The sequence below is a fragment of the Marmota flaviventris genome, chromosome 14 (assembly GCF_047511675.1).
Source record: "Marmota flaviventris isolate mMarFla1 chromosome 14, mMarFla1.hap1, whole genome shotgun sequence".
Lineage (NCBI taxonomy): Eukaryota > Metazoa > Chordata > Mammalia > Rodentia > Sciuridae > Marmota > Marmota flaviventris.
Genome location: NC_092511.1, coordinates 57,819,779 through 57,834,880, shown reverse-complemented (window position 1 = coordinate 57,834,880; position 15,102 = coordinate 57,819,779). Strand labels below are relative to the sequence as shown.

The following is a 15,102-nucleotide window of genomic DNA, read 5'->3' as shown; positions in this document are numbered from 1 at the left end:
TGCGCAGGACCCCTTGAAAAAAATGAGGACCCGTTTTTTTAGGTCACAAGATTGCGCCAACCTCCACGCGGTACTTAAAAAAAAAAATCCTTTCAATACCGGAGTAGTGAAAATAATGCATTTGATGGGCGGAAGGTGTGGGTCCGGCAGGGCTTTACAGTGAACACGTGTTTTATTAACTCCAACAGCACTGGCAGGTGGCTGAAAATATTAATGTTGTTTTGGGGAGACACATATAATTTTCCTGATATACCAAAGGGATTTATGCGCAGAGTGACAAGGGCAGCCCTGGCGATCAGTGCAGGCGGCAGCTGGGACGCCGCGGGTTTAAAACGTGCGCGTGAGGTAACCAGACCGCATGCGCGAGGGTGTGGGGAGGACGGGAGGGGCAGCCGCCGTCTTCCGGGGGGGAGGGGCGGCGAGGTGCGGCCTGTGGGGCGGGTGCGCGCGCCAGCGGGCACGTGGGGCCCTTTCGTCCCCGGCGTCCGGGCGCCCTGCGCCAGCCCCCACTCCTGCCCCGGCCCCACGGAGGTGGCTGGTGAGCAGAAAGATCCAAACCCGAGCCCCTACCGCGGGCCGGCGCAGTCGCGCCTTTGTGTTTGTGAAGTGCTCGTAACAGCCATGAAAAGAATGGCGTCCATTTACATAATGCTTTGTTTGCATCTTGCTGGTTTCTTTCTGTTGAAACCCGCAGAAACCCAACCTAGCAATTCGGTCCTTTCTACCGTGGCAGTCTCTTGTCTGCTACTTGAAACAATAGTGTGCGTCTCTAGAGGCCTTATTTAAATTCGAGCGGTGCCGACCAGAGTTGGAGGTTTCTGCGGCATTTCCCGCGCGGCCTCTCCGGTTCTGGCTTTTCGGCCCTCTTCTCTCACAGCGCAGCCGCAGCGCCCCACTCTCCGGCGGCCCCTGGTGACGCCCGCCATCTTGGGAGGCCTTTTCTGCCTAGTTCATCTCGCTAGAAAATGTCGCTGAGATGCCGGCACATGAGTTGTGATTTCTGCCCCTTCCCTTTCCTCCTTGAGCTAAGCCAGACTCCAGAATGTCAAGTGAGCAAAGCATACTTAGTCCCTCAGTGAAAGCGGGCTAACGTGGCGCTCCCCATCGCCACCCCCCCCCCCGTCGCCATGTTTCCTGAACACAAAATGGCGACACGTGGCCTGGATTCGTCGCTCAGGAGAAATTGGGGTCGCCCGAAAGCTCTAGAACGCGCCGTCTCCTGTTCACTGGGACTTCCCTGGGACGGTAGTCCTTAAGATCCCTCCTGTAGGCTGGTCCGAAACGTGGCGGAAGAAGTTTAATCCTCCCTCCTTTAATTTGAAAGGAGAATGTGAATAATAGTAAAATGTAGGCACGGTGTCGATCATCTCGGCCTTTTTTTTTTTTTTTTTTTTAGATTTTCATAATGTATGGGCAGTACCATGGGGAAATTTCAGGTGTCTCCACGCCCCTGTACCAAAATACTTAGAAACCACTGCTTTAAGGAATGAGATGGGAAAATACTGCTTTCCCAGATCTCCTAGTACACGGTGTTGTGCTGGGAAGACCAAAATATGATTTTTAAAATAATACAAATATGTAGATATACTCTGTAGGCATTTTCACAGGCAGTTAGTTGGTCAGTGACCCACAGCTTATTATAATTTGTATTGTCTTTTATGGTCTAGAAGGGACAGATCTTATGGTAGGCATTTTATTGCATACTATCTTAATTTTTACCACGCTCTACGAGGTAGTTATCCCCTTCTCTTTCTCTCTCTTTTTTAAGCAGAGGAAGACACTTAAGCCCAGAGAAATGAAGTGAGCCATTCAAAGTCATACGTTGTCGGGGATGGAATCCAGACCTTCTGATTTCTTTACTGGTGAGCACATTTTCCAGTTTTTCTATAAATCAAGGTTTTTGAATTAAATTCTTTCTTTCTTTTTTTTTTTTTTGTAGCAAAAAAGCTACCAAAGGTGCTTAACCATTGAGCCACATTCCTAGCCGTCACCCTTTTTATTTTTTTTTATTTTAAAACAGTGTTGCTTACAGCTTCGCTAAATTTCTGAGGCTGGTTTTGAACCTGTGATCCTCCTGCCTCAGCCTCCCGATCTGCTTAGAATTTAAATTGTTTTTAACGTGTAAATGTGCTGACTTTGAAGGTTACCTTTAGGTAATCCTTTGTTGTGTAGTCAGCCCATTTGTATCTCCTTGGGGATTTCCATTTTCTCCTGATGTGAGTGACACACACATTTGAGCCCTGTCTGGGCTTAAATGCTGTTCTGTGAGGTAACTGGATAAGGAGAGAGAGATGGAAGTGATTCAGACCTTCTCCAAGGCCCACGTGTCTTAGTCTGGCCTCCTCAGTGGCACATTTGAGTTACCTGGCTCTAGGGGAGTGAACAATTCTTTGAGAGACTCACTTGCTTCCTTCAGCTACTTGTGCTTGACTCCTTCTTCACTACCCCTTATCCCCAGCTCTGTAAAAATGAGTTATTTTACTCTGGCACCAAGCCTCCATTATTCTACAAATATTGACAAATCCTGACATAGTGTTAGATAAATCATAGTCTGTGGACACACACATGGTTAGGGGGTCCAGGTAACAAAAACATGCCTAAACAAGGACTACATGGCTGTTATAGATGGAGAGGGATTTTTGCTTTTAACTTACATTAACGTGTGTATCAAATTTTCCAAAAGTCTTCATATTGTTTTATATAACTCTGCAAATAACTTTGATAGGTACATACCTAGGATATAACTAAGTACTTAGTGCTATTATTATTACAGTAATAATAATAGCACTAAGTACTTAGTTATATGCTAGGCCCTGTTCTAAGCCTATTCTATGCTTTAACTCAGTGGCTCTTAACATTATTAAAAGTAAAATATTAGAAGAAATCGATTTTACATTGTAATTCAGATGTACACACATATATCACATCGGTTCTTTTTTTTTTTTAATTGGGAATTAAATGAGGATGCTTTACCATTGAGCAACATCACCTTTTATTTATTTATTTATTTTTAATTTTGAGACAGGGTTTCACTAAATTACTAAGTTGCTGAGGTTGGCTTTGAACTTGGAATCCTGCTTCAGCCATCCTAGTTGCTGGGATGATAGGTGTGTGCCACTGTACCCATTTTATATAACAGATTTTTTTGCAAAACACTACTTATTACTACATGCAATGTATTCTGGTTCCAGTTTCTGTTCATTTATTTATATTCAAACATAAAAGGGGTTGTTATAACTAAAATGATTCAAAACCCATTAGTAGGTTGTGACTGGAATACACATTTAATCCTTATATAAGCTCATGAAATGGATGGTGATATTATTTCCATTTTACAGAGGTACTGAGAGGTGAAGGAGTTTGTCCAAGTTCAGATAAAGTAGTAAAGTATGGATATGAATGTAGGCAATCTGAGTCCACAGATGGTATACTTAACCATAAGATAGATGTGGTCTCTGTGGAGTTCTTTGTAGGGAGACAAAGTAGATTAAAGAATTAAAAATACTAGTAATGGCTTGGCATGGTGTACACACCTATAATCCTAGCCACTTGGGAGACTGAGGCAGGAGGATTGCAAATTTAAGGCCAGCCTCAGCAATTTAAGGCACTAAGCAATTTAGCAATATCCTGACTCAGAAAATAAAAGGGCTGGGGATGTGGCTTAAGTGGTTAAGCACCCCTGGATTCAATTCCTAATTAAAAAAAAAAAAAAGATACTAGTAATGGTTCAAATCCGGGTGCGCTCTCCAAATACAACAACAAAAAATATTAGAAAACAGGAGACGAAAGGACTAAATTGCATATGGTCATGGAGTATCCTGATTGAATGCATTATGGTCCTCCAAATTTACTTTTTTTATCTTCCCTAAAGAAATTTTTACCCATCAGGTAAAAAAAAAATTTTTTTTCCCCAAGATTGCCTGTTTTAATTCTTTTCTGCCTGAAATATTTCCTTGATTTCTTCTTATCTGAGTACCTCTAGGACTAATTGTACTCCTCAGTGAAGTATTTCCTTTCTCATCTTCCTTAGCTCTTAACCTCCCCGAGAATCCTATATCCCACCTTCAGTGGCCCACATTTTACTGTTGATGAAATCCTAGAGTGATGTGTCCTGTAGGCTCTCCAGGTGCCCTGGAGATGCTGTAATTTGTCAAAGTGGGCTCTGGATTTTGGAATCCAAGGCTCTATGCCCTAGCCCCATTCTGTGACTGACTAGCTGTGAGACTTCTACAATTTATATATCTGGGTCTCAGTTTTTTCCACTGTAAAACAAAAAATTAAATGATCACTAAGCCATTTTTAAATTCTATTCTGGGAGTGATACTATTTAATGACCTTATTATCTCTGAGTGGTGGTGGGTAGGGTTGTGTAAATGTTTTACTCACTTTTGGAAAATTCTGTACTCCCTTACTCAGATCTGGATTAACTTTTGAATTCCACATTACCCATTTTATGGATGAAGCTCCTGAGATATGGAACAATGGATTGAATAGTCACCGCCCCAACCCTGGAATCTCACATAGGACTCTTCTCACTCAAATGACCACAGGTTGGTTAAGGGGTTTAATATGACTGGGAAGGTGAGCCAGGTTTAGACTTTGGAAGTTGAACCACAGGATTTATCTTCCATTCAGAGAAACAATTTTTACTTCCTCTTACATTATGTTGGCATGTTATATACATAAAACTTTAAAAAATGATTTTATATTACTTGTATAAGCATCACAGACAGCTTTGCCAATAAGTTATTATTGTACCAATTTTACTGATGAGCCATCTTTGGATTAGAAGAGTGAAAGAATTTGCTGAAGGTTATACAGCTTATTGGGACCTGAGTTAGATTTTTTTTTTTTTTTTAATTAGCTGCCATGACATTACAATGATCTTGGCAATTCATACATTTGAATCAATTGGGGTATAAATTCTCATTTTTCTGATTGTACAGATTGCAGAATCACACTGGTCATAGAGTCACCTATATATATATATACAGCATGAGTTAGATTTCTTGATTACTGCTTGTAGATTGTCCTTTCCTTCACTTCTGATGTCTGTGGCATAGACTTTATTTTATTTTTTATTTTGGTATTGGGGATTAAACCCAGGGTGCTTAACCACTTAGCCACATTTCCTTTTTATTTTTATTTTGAAACTTGGTCTTGCTAAGTTGTTTAGGGCCTCATTCAATTGCTGCAGCTGGCCTCAAACTTGAAATCCTCCTGCCTCAGTCTCCTGAGTTGTTGGAATTATTGGTGTGTGCCACTGTGCCCAGCTGTGTCACAGTTTTGAAACTTGGATAACTTTAAATTCAAAAAGCCTCCCAAATCAGTCTTTGTTTTTCTGTCCTAGAACATCCATTCCAATTACCTTAGGCTCCTGACTCTTGTTTTAAGATAATTTCTTCTCTTCTTGATCTCTAGTGCTTACATTTATGAGTTTGTGAAGGAGTGAGAGTGATTACTCAATGAGACTCCCAAATTCCCTGGTGGTAGGGACCATATTTCTTTTCTTTAACCTACTTGTCCCAGCAAAGTATACTATAGCTATTTAAATTTGCTCTATAAACATGTAGCATTGTTTTTTAAAAACATGGTTTAATTTTTTTCTCCTCCTTCAGAGCTCTCTTTTATTTAAAATAATATTAAATTGAGAGGGCCTTTTTTCTATTATATTATAGGCTACTATAGCCTAGAAACTTATCTTACCCACTTTGCAGATAGTAACAATTTGGTGTCATGTGCTGGTTTCCTTGTTCTGCTGTTAGGAGATCACTCTTTGGTTGCCTGAGAAACATAAGAAGTTTATTGGTGTAGTTTGCAGAAGTAACCCAAAGATACAGCAACATCCTTGGCCTAAGTTCTCCCTATTAGACAAAGCAATGCCCTTGGATACTCTATGGTATCTCTGCCTGAAATAGAGTAGTGGAAGAGATGGCAGAGGGAAGTTTAAAAAGGGGAAAAATGAAAACCGAATGCAAATACAAAGTATAGAAAGTGAGGATGGGTAAAAAGCGAAGAGTGAAATGCAGTATTGGTGGGAAAGAGGTGAACAAAACAATCTACAGGTTCATCACCCCTGCTTCCCTCCTGTGTGCCAGCGCACAGCTGGTGGTTTGAGAAGCATAGACTGCTGTCTTCAAAGAAGAGCAGTGGAAATGATGACTCCTCTTGAGTTGATTTCGGGTAGCACACACTTCCATTTTTTTTTTTTTTTTTTTAAACCTCTATGTTCATTACCATGTAGAGTAAATTTCTTTGCTTCTGCTATCAGCTGGGGATGGGATTGGGTGCCAGTAACTTTAATATTAGCCTGAGTTCAGTTGATTTATCAGGGAAAATATGTTAAAAAATTACTGAAGGTTTTCTTGGTCAAGTTTGTATACATTCATTCAACAAATCATTATTGATTGTTTAATATGTCTTAGACACTAAGAATATACAAATGCATGAGATCTTGACCTTGGCCTCAAGATGTTTATTATCTAGATGGAGAGACAGGTAACACAGACATGTGTTAAGTATTAATATATGAGTTAGCAGAGAATGCAGTGGGAGAAGAGAGGAGGGGCCTTAATTTAGCTTTGGAAGCAATGGGAGAAGGCGGTCTAGATAAAAGTTGACATCCAGAGTCCCAAATGTGAGGGGGAGGGTAGGAAAGGGTATTATAGGCAGAGGGAACAAAAGTTCAAAATCAGAGAGAGCATAGTCCATTGAGAAGTTGTAGGCATTTATGACGGATGTTTGCATTATCCAATTTTTAGTGATTATTGTTCTCCTGCTTCAGTAGTGTGGATTATTCTAACTTTACTGTGCTTGCTATAGCAGAGAAAGTTGCAGACTTTATTTTGGAGTATTACTTCTGTTTTAAAATGAAGACACCAGAAATTGCACTTTTATCTAGGAATGCTAAGGAGAAAATGTAAATGAAGCCCAACCTTTGAATTAGCAAATGACTGGTGATCAATTGTACAGTAAAAGAAAGAAGGTACAGTGGCACATCTGTAATCCCAGTGGCTCCGGGAGACTGAGAGGAGGATTTCGAGTTCAAAGCCAGCCTCAGCAGATTAGTGAGGCATTTAGCAATTCATTGAGACCCTGTCTCTAAAGAAAAATATAGGGCTGGGGTTGTGGCTCAGCGGTAGAGCGCTCACCTGGCACGTATGAGACCCTGGGTTCGATCCTCAGCACCAAATAAAAAAAATAAGTGAAATAAAGGTGTTGTGTCCAATTACAACTAAAAGTAAAAAAAGGGCTGGGACATCAGCTCACCTGGGTTCAATCCCTGGTACCAAAAAAAAAAAAAAAAGAAGAAGAAAGAAAGAAGGTACAGCAGAGTGTGATAGTGTAAGCCAGTAGTCCTAGCCAATTGTGTGGTTGAGGCAGGAAGATTGCTTGAGCCCAGAAGTTCAAAGCCAATTTGGGCAGCATAGCAATACCCCATCTCAAAAAAAGAAAAAGAAAGATGCAGTGTACAGTGTATCTTTGTCATCCAACTTTAGGGTCTGTTGTTTTTAAGGCTTTAAGGCTGTGTGTGTGTGTGTGTAAATTTATGGTCTTATTCAGTTGGTTAGGATATTTGAGTTAGGGAGGAGGGAAAGGGGGTCTAGAATAATTGTGCCTTTTTATGGCAGAACAAAAGAAATACCTTTCATGCTGGGAGGTGGCACACGCCTCTAATCCCAGCGGCTCTGGAGGCTGAGACAGGAGAATCACAAGTTCAAAGCCAGCCTCAGCAACTTAGTGAGACGCTTAGCAACTCAACGAGACTCTGTCTCTAAATAAAAAATGGCTGGGTATGTGGCTCAGTGGTTAAGCATCCCTGGGTTCAATCCCTGGTCCAAAAAAAAAAAAAGAAAAAATATGTTTAAAAAGCTCTGATCCCACCAACTAAGCACAACAAGGCATAGTCAGGAACTTTGTTTTAGAAAGACAGTTACTTCAACTAGACAAAATGTTTGTTCAACATCATTCACTTTGTAAAGTCTGTTTTGTTCAGATTAAGAGCATTGATTTTTGTTTTTGTTTTTTTTCCCCACATGGTCCTAGCTCCATTAAACAGAAACCTTATGTGTATTCCTTGAATAATGCTGGGATTTTTACTGGATTAAACAACAACAAAAAAAAAGGTATATGTGAAATAGGGAAGAATAAATTTAGAAATCAGCTTGTAGATTCAATGGTCATTTCTCAGTCATCTTTCTTACCTTTCTTATCAGAAGGAGTTGCTGCTCCTTCCTTGCACTATGGCTTCACTTAATTTCTATGGCATTCTCTTAGCTCTCTGTCTACCTCCTTGGCCCCTCTTCCTTAACATTTTTTTTCTTCCTAATGCCTTCTCATCTCTTCAGCCTCCAGTGACAGAGTACTCAAAGTAGTCCACCTGTTCTGCCTACACTTATTTCTTAGTGCTTTATTTTTTTTTCAAAACTTTAAATACCATATATCCAGGTGTGGTGGCGTACACCTATAATCCCAGTGGTTTAGAAGACTGAGGCAGGAGGATTATGAGTTCAGAGCAACTCAGTGAGACCTTGTCTGTAAATAAAATACAAAAAAGAACTGGGAATATGGCTCAGTAGTTAAGCACCTCTGGATTCAATTCCTGGAAGCAAAAAAAAAAAGGTCTGGGGATGGTTCTCAGAGGTAGCATGCCCCTGGTTCAATCCCCAGTATCTAGGAGAAAAATTTATACACAAAACATTTTTATATTTAATATATAAAATATTTATGTGTATCGTACATATAATATACACTTTGTATATTATATAATATATATATTTGTTAACCTGATAATTCTTTTTTTATTTTTTTATTTTTTTGTGGAGCTGGGGGATGTATCACTGAGCTACTCACCCAGCCCAGGACATTGTTTTGATCATTGCTGTGTTCTCATATTCTAGAATAGTGCCTAGGATATTGGAGTTGAATGAATAAATTTATTTAATTTTCAAACAAAAATATATTTGGTATATAAAGGACCACATAACAAGGGAAATATCTGTGAATAAGGTATTATTCCCGCCCCTAAATTGCTTATAACCAAAAAAAAAAAAAAAAGCTGTTTCTTTAGCATGATAAAGTGCTACATCATTCTGGAATTGGGGAGATTAAGGCTAGTATAAAGGGGTGTGCTTGTCATCAGAGATGAAGTCCTGCTTTGTCAGGCCTATCAATCATTTGTGCTCTTTCTGGGAGGGCAGAATTGATGATAGTTTAGTTCATTACTGGCTTTTAGGTTACAATTCCTGATTGGTCTTGCCTTGTTAGAGCAGTTATGACCTTTTGAAGAATTTCTTAAAAATCCCATTATTAGTCTTAATTCTTTTTGGGTGCCTTCTAGGTATCTTCTAATGTAGCCCCTGCCTCCCAGGATGAGTGAAAAGAGTTCACCAACTTTACCTTCCGCATATCTGAAAGTTCTTTCTGGTAATCCTGCCCATCTACTTACTAACTATCTGGCCTTAAAGCTCTCTGAACCTGTTTCTGTACCTGTCAAATGGAGATAATGACAAATGACACCAGTCTTTGTTATGAAAGTTAAATGATGAATATATAATTTTAAAAATAGAATGGAAAGTGGAAGAGGGATTGTTATTTTCTTTTTAAGTAAATACTATATATCTCTGCCCTATTTTGAAAAAAGTTATAATATATACTTAATTGAATGTATATTTTATATGTGTATGTATATGTATCTACATATCTATATATCCTCTCCACTCCCCTGGACTGGGAATTGAACCTGGGGGTGCACCACCACTGAACTACATTCTTAGACTTTATTTTGAGACAGGGTTTCACTAAGTTGCCTAGGCAGGCCTTGAACTTGTGACCCTCCTGCCTCAGCCTCTCAGGTTGGTGAGATTACAGGTGTGCACCACTGTATGCAGCAGAGCTTTTGCTCTTAACTGTTATGCTATCTGTCTTTAGTAGGTTGAGGGGAAGAGATTGAACAAGAACTGCATCTTGTTGAACTTGAACTGAGTGTAAAGGGTTCTGACATTATTAACTTTTATTTCTGACCATAAGCATCTTATCATCATAGCATGTGCCTTAATCCTCTGAACTGGTTCTTCCCTCAATCCAAAGAAATATATGAGCAATAGGTTAATTGTAGTCTCCTCTTGTAAGATTGGGTATTTCCTGGGCCAGGAAATGAAGCTAAATAAATATGTGTGTCTCAGTGTTCTTTGGAACAGAAGTGGGAGTTTCTCTGATCTTTTGTGGTTATGCTTGTTTCTCCTCTTCTTCTTTTTTAAAATTTTTTAGATGTTGGTAGACCTTTATTTTATTCATTTATTTTTATGTGGTAAAAATCGAACCCAGGGCCCCTCACACATACTAAGTAAGTGCTCTACCATTGAGCCATAATCCCAGCCCCTGTTTCTCTTCTTCTTCTTTTTTTTTTTTTTGAGAGAGAGAGAGAGAGAGAATTTCAATATTTATTTTTTTTTAGTTTTCGGCGGACACAACATCGTTGTTTGTATGTGGTGCTGAGGATCGAACCCGGGCCGCACGCATGCCAGGTGAGCACGCTACCGCTTGAGCCACATCCTCAGCCCCTGTTTCTCTTGTTAATACAACTGGTAACAAAGAGAAGCAGAGCAGTGTACTGAGAATTTTCATGGATTATCTCAATCCTTAAACATAACCTTATAAATAGTCATTCTTTCCAGATATGGTGGCAGTTGCCTATAATCCCAGCAACTTTGGAAGCTGAGGCAGAAGAATCACAAATTCAAGACCAGCCTGAATAATTTAGAGAGACCCTAAGCAATTTAGCGAGGCCCTGTCTCAAAATAAGAAATAAAAGGGCTGAGGATGTAGCTCAGTGATAGAGTTCCCCTGGACTTAATCCCTCGTACCAAATAAATACATCGTCATTTTTACTCCTGTATTTTATAGCATCAAAGAGAGATTAGGAAATTTGCTTAAAGCTACACGGTTAATAAATATAAGAGTTGGGATTTGAATAAAGTGGCCTGGCTTCACAGTCCATGCTTTTAAGCTTTGTGTTCTGCTCTTTCTAGGCGTCTTTGACCTGTGTGAAGTAGGTGGTACAAATTGAATATCCCTTATCTGAAATGCTTAGCATTAGAAGTGTTTCAGGCTTTGGAGTTTTTTGGATTTTGAAATATTTGCATAGATTTTTACTAGTTGAATATCTCTAATCTAAAAATCCAACATCTATGTCTTGAAACTCAAAAGGTTGCTCAACCTATGTAGGCCATGTGGTTTGAGAGGTAGAAGGGCCAGTTTTGTTTTTCCCAAAATGGCAAGATTTTGGTTAGTGACTAGGAATAAAGAGGCCTTTGCTCTTTCTTGATTCTGTTACCAACTTGTTATGTCTAGGAGTTCAGTTTTCTTAGCCTTGTTGTCGTCATTCATTAAACAAAGGAATTGCTCTATATGGTCTATAAGGTCCCTTTAAACTCTCAAGTTCTGGGATTGATAATAGCAAGTAAGAAGAATGACATTTTTTAGCTTGGTGTAGTGGTATTTGTGCAGTGTTAGGAACTCTGCTTTATGCAAGGAGGATGCCAGATTTCAGTGAAGGGTTGTGCCTCCTTCCTGAAGAAGGCAGGTCTGGGCTCTTTTTTGAGATTGGTTGCCAAAGGAACTTAGCTGGTCAGCAATAGCCAGAAATGCTTTGGTTGAGGCTTGGGTACAGATAACTAAAACAAACAGGTTTCAGTTCTTACCTCCCCTACTCCCCTGCCCCCCATCATTCCTTTCCCTTTCCTTTTCAAACTGCTAGTTCTGAACACTTTCATGTGTAGGGCACTGTTTTAAGTACTTAACAAAGTGTTATATCATTTAATTTTTATAGTAAGCTTGTGAGAATAGGGCCTTTTCTAAATTTACAGATAATGAAATGGAAGGAAATAAATAATTTGTCCACGTTTACTCAAGTAGAAAATAGAGTCAAATCTATGCTTTTAGCCACTGGGTTACACTGTCTGAGTAGGTCTAAAAGGAAAAAAAAAAAAAAAGTAGAAGGAGAACTTTAGTTTTTTGTTAGTGAGTTTTGTTTGTTTTTGTTTCGTTTTATTTAGAAATGATGGACTCTCAGAGCTGGAAAGGGCCATTAAAGTAATTTAATACAATCTTGTCTCCAGTCTGCCAACCAATTACAGGAATGCTTTCTATTGTCTCCCTGACAGATAATCATCCAAATTCCCTTTGAATATCTCCATTGATGGGGGAGTGCATCACTTCTTGAAGATATTATATTGTTGAATAGCTCTCTTTGGTGGATAACTGTTTCTTCTTTTGAATTGAAATCTAATTCAGTCTTCCCATTAATTTTAGGCCAATCCCATGAACCATATAGGATAAATATAATTCATCTTCCATATACCAGTCTTGTGAACTTTTGGAGACAGTCTTCCTAAGGCATATTTGCAATTTTCTTATAGCATCTAAACTTGCTTTGAATTCTGATTGATATGCACAAGAGCAATCTCTGCCTCTCACTATTTTGTAAATTCAACCTAACAAATCTTTATTTCTTGTGATAACTTAGGCACAAAGTGGGCCTTTCCCACATCCTTGGAGAATGAATAGATGGTGAGCTAAGCCTTTACAATTGCATATGATTTTGGAGGATTTGTAATCTTCTACTCTTATAATTTCTAGAAGTTCAGGCTGCTGCCTTGCACACTGTTAGAAGTCACAAAATGGCTGTAAGTTTATCCCAGGTTGATGAACTGCATTTACTACATCAGACCACTAGGTGATGAACAACTCAAATCCAGACTGCCAGGGACTGTGGTGTACAAGGATGGTTTCTGTTTGGAATTGGAAAGGCCATCCGAAGTCATCTGGTCCAACCTTATTAAAAGGATTTTTGGGAGTAAAGAGAGGAAATGTGTTTTTTGTATACTTTGTTTTTCCTGGGTTTGTTCTAATTTTAGATACTGATTTTGCTAGGTTGTTTCTTTGATTTTTATGCAAGAGGGGCATGGACAATCTTTTTTTTTTTTTTGAGAGAGAGAGAATTTTTTTTTTTTAATATTTATTTTTTTTTTAGTTTTTGGCGGACACACATCTTTGTTTGTATGTGGTGCTGAGGATCGAACCCGGGCCGCACGCGTGCCAGGCGAGCGCGCTACCACTTGAGCCACATCCCCAGCTCCTGTGGACAATCTTTAAATATATATTTCTTTAATTTTTAATTTCTTATTCCATATTTTTTATTGGTGCATTATAGTTATACATAATGGTGGGATTTATTGTTACATATTTGTACATGCACACAAAATAATAATATAATTTGGCCAATGTCATTCCCCAGTATTTTCCTTTTCTCTTTCCTCTTCCGGTCTCTTTCCTCTACTCCACTGTCTCTCTTCCATGAACAGTCTTTTTTTTTTTTTTTTAATTTATTTTTTAGTTTTCGGCAGACACAACATCTTTCTTTGTATGTGGTGCTGAGGATCGAACCCGGGCCGCACGCATGCCAGGTGAGCGCGCTACCACTTGAGCCACATCCCCAGCCCCATGAACAGTCTTTATATGTCCAATTTTTTAAACATTTAAATTAAATTTATTTTCTGACATACAAAAACAAAATTGTACACATTCATGGTATATCATGTGATATTTAAATCAAGTTAAACATATCTATTCCCTCATATATTTCTTTCTCTTTTTTTCTTTTTTGGTACTGGAGATTGAACCCTGGGGTATTTTACCAATGAGCTAGATCCCTGGCCCTTTTTATATTTTATTTTGAAACAGGGTCTCCAATAAGTGGCTAAGGGCCTCACTGAGTTGCTGAGGCTGGCCTTGAAATTGCAGTCCTCCTGTGTTAGCCTCCCAAGTCACTGGGATTACAGGTGTGTGCCACCATCCCCAGCTCAAACATTTATTTCTTTATGGTAAAAATATTCAAAATTATTTCTTCTTTCTGTTTGAAGTATATAGGACATTATTGGTATCAATATCATCCTTCTGTGCAAGAGCACAGCAGAAGTACTACTTTTTTTTTTGGTACTGGCAATTAAACCCAGGGGTGCTTTACCTCTGATATGCATCCCTATTTTTTTTTTGAGATAGGGTCTTGCTAAATTGCCAAGGCTGGCCTCTATTTTGCAATTTTCTTGCCTCAGTCTCCTGTGTTGATGGGATTATAGCCGTGCGCCACCACACCCAGCAGCACACTAGAGCTTCTTACTCCCGTCTAACTATAACTTAGTAGCCATTGATCAACCTCTTCCACTCCTTATTCTTTCTTTCTCTCTCTATCCTGTGGTAACTATTATTCTATTCTCAACTTACATAAGATCAGCTATTTTTATTTTCCACATATGAGTGAGATCATGCAGTACTTGTCTTTCTGTTCCTGGCTTATTTTACTTAATATAATGATCATCAGTTTCATACATGATGCTACAAATGACAGGATTTTTTTTAAAAAGAGCCCATTCTTGCCAGGCATAGTGGGTCATGCCTGTTATCCAGTACCTCGGAAGCTGAGGCAGAAGGATCACAAGTTCAAAGCAAGCCTTAGCAACTTAGTGAGGCCTTAAGCAACTTAGTGAGACCCTGTCTCAAAATGAAAAGGGCTGGATGGGGCTGGGGTTGTAGTGGTAGAACACTTGACTTGCGCATGTGAAGCACTGGGTTCAATTCTCAGCACCACATAAAAATAAATAAATAAAATAAAGGCATTATGTCCATCTACAACTTAAAAAAAAAAAAAAAAAAAAAGGCCTGGAGATGTGGCTCAGTGGTTAAGTGTCCTTGGTACAACCCCTGGTACCAAAAAAAGAAAAAAGATTTCATTCTTTTTTATTCCCGAATAGTATTCCTTTATGCATATATTCTGCATTTTCTTTATCCATTCATCAGTTGATGGACACTGAGGTTGTCTCCATTTCTTAGCAATAGACCTGGCAGTGCAATGTCTTCTTTGTTCAATTTTTTGTAAACTTCATGCATGAATGATGTCTTGATTGGGTTTAGGATTCTCCATCCTCCCCACTGGGGATTGAACTCAGGTGTGCTTTACCACTGAGCACCATCCCCACCCCTTCATTTATTTATCTTTTGAGACAGGGTCTTGCTAAATTATCTGGGCTGGCTTTGAATGGTGAT

General features: G+C 39.2%; 1 long non-coding RNA gene across 22 annotated transcripts in view; it reads left to right on the top strand.

Annotated features, from left to right (window-relative positions):
• Window positions 1-37: 37 nt before the first annotated feature.
• Window positions 38-15,102, top strand: part of LOC114091822 (uncharacterized) — a 56,447-nt gene continuing 41,382 nt past the window's right edge. For 3 of the 22 annotated variants that reach the window (XR_011704371.1, XR_011704368.1, XR_011704379.1), the window contains exons 1-4: window positions 1,114-1,347; window positions 1,772-1,862; window positions 4,417-4,550; window positions 10,457-10,526. This is a non-coding gene — a long non-coding RNA (uncharacterized lncRNA). Of the gene's footprint in view, window positions 346-420; window positions 539-570; window positions 1,050-1,108; window positions 1,348-1,768; window positions 1,863-4,416; window positions 4,551-8,046; window positions 8,127-10,456; window positions 10,527-13,396; window positions 13,467-15,102 lie in introns of those variants that run through there. The other 19 variants (XR_011704380.1, XR_011704361.1, XR_011704364.1 and 16 more) reach the window with 15 other exon arrangements.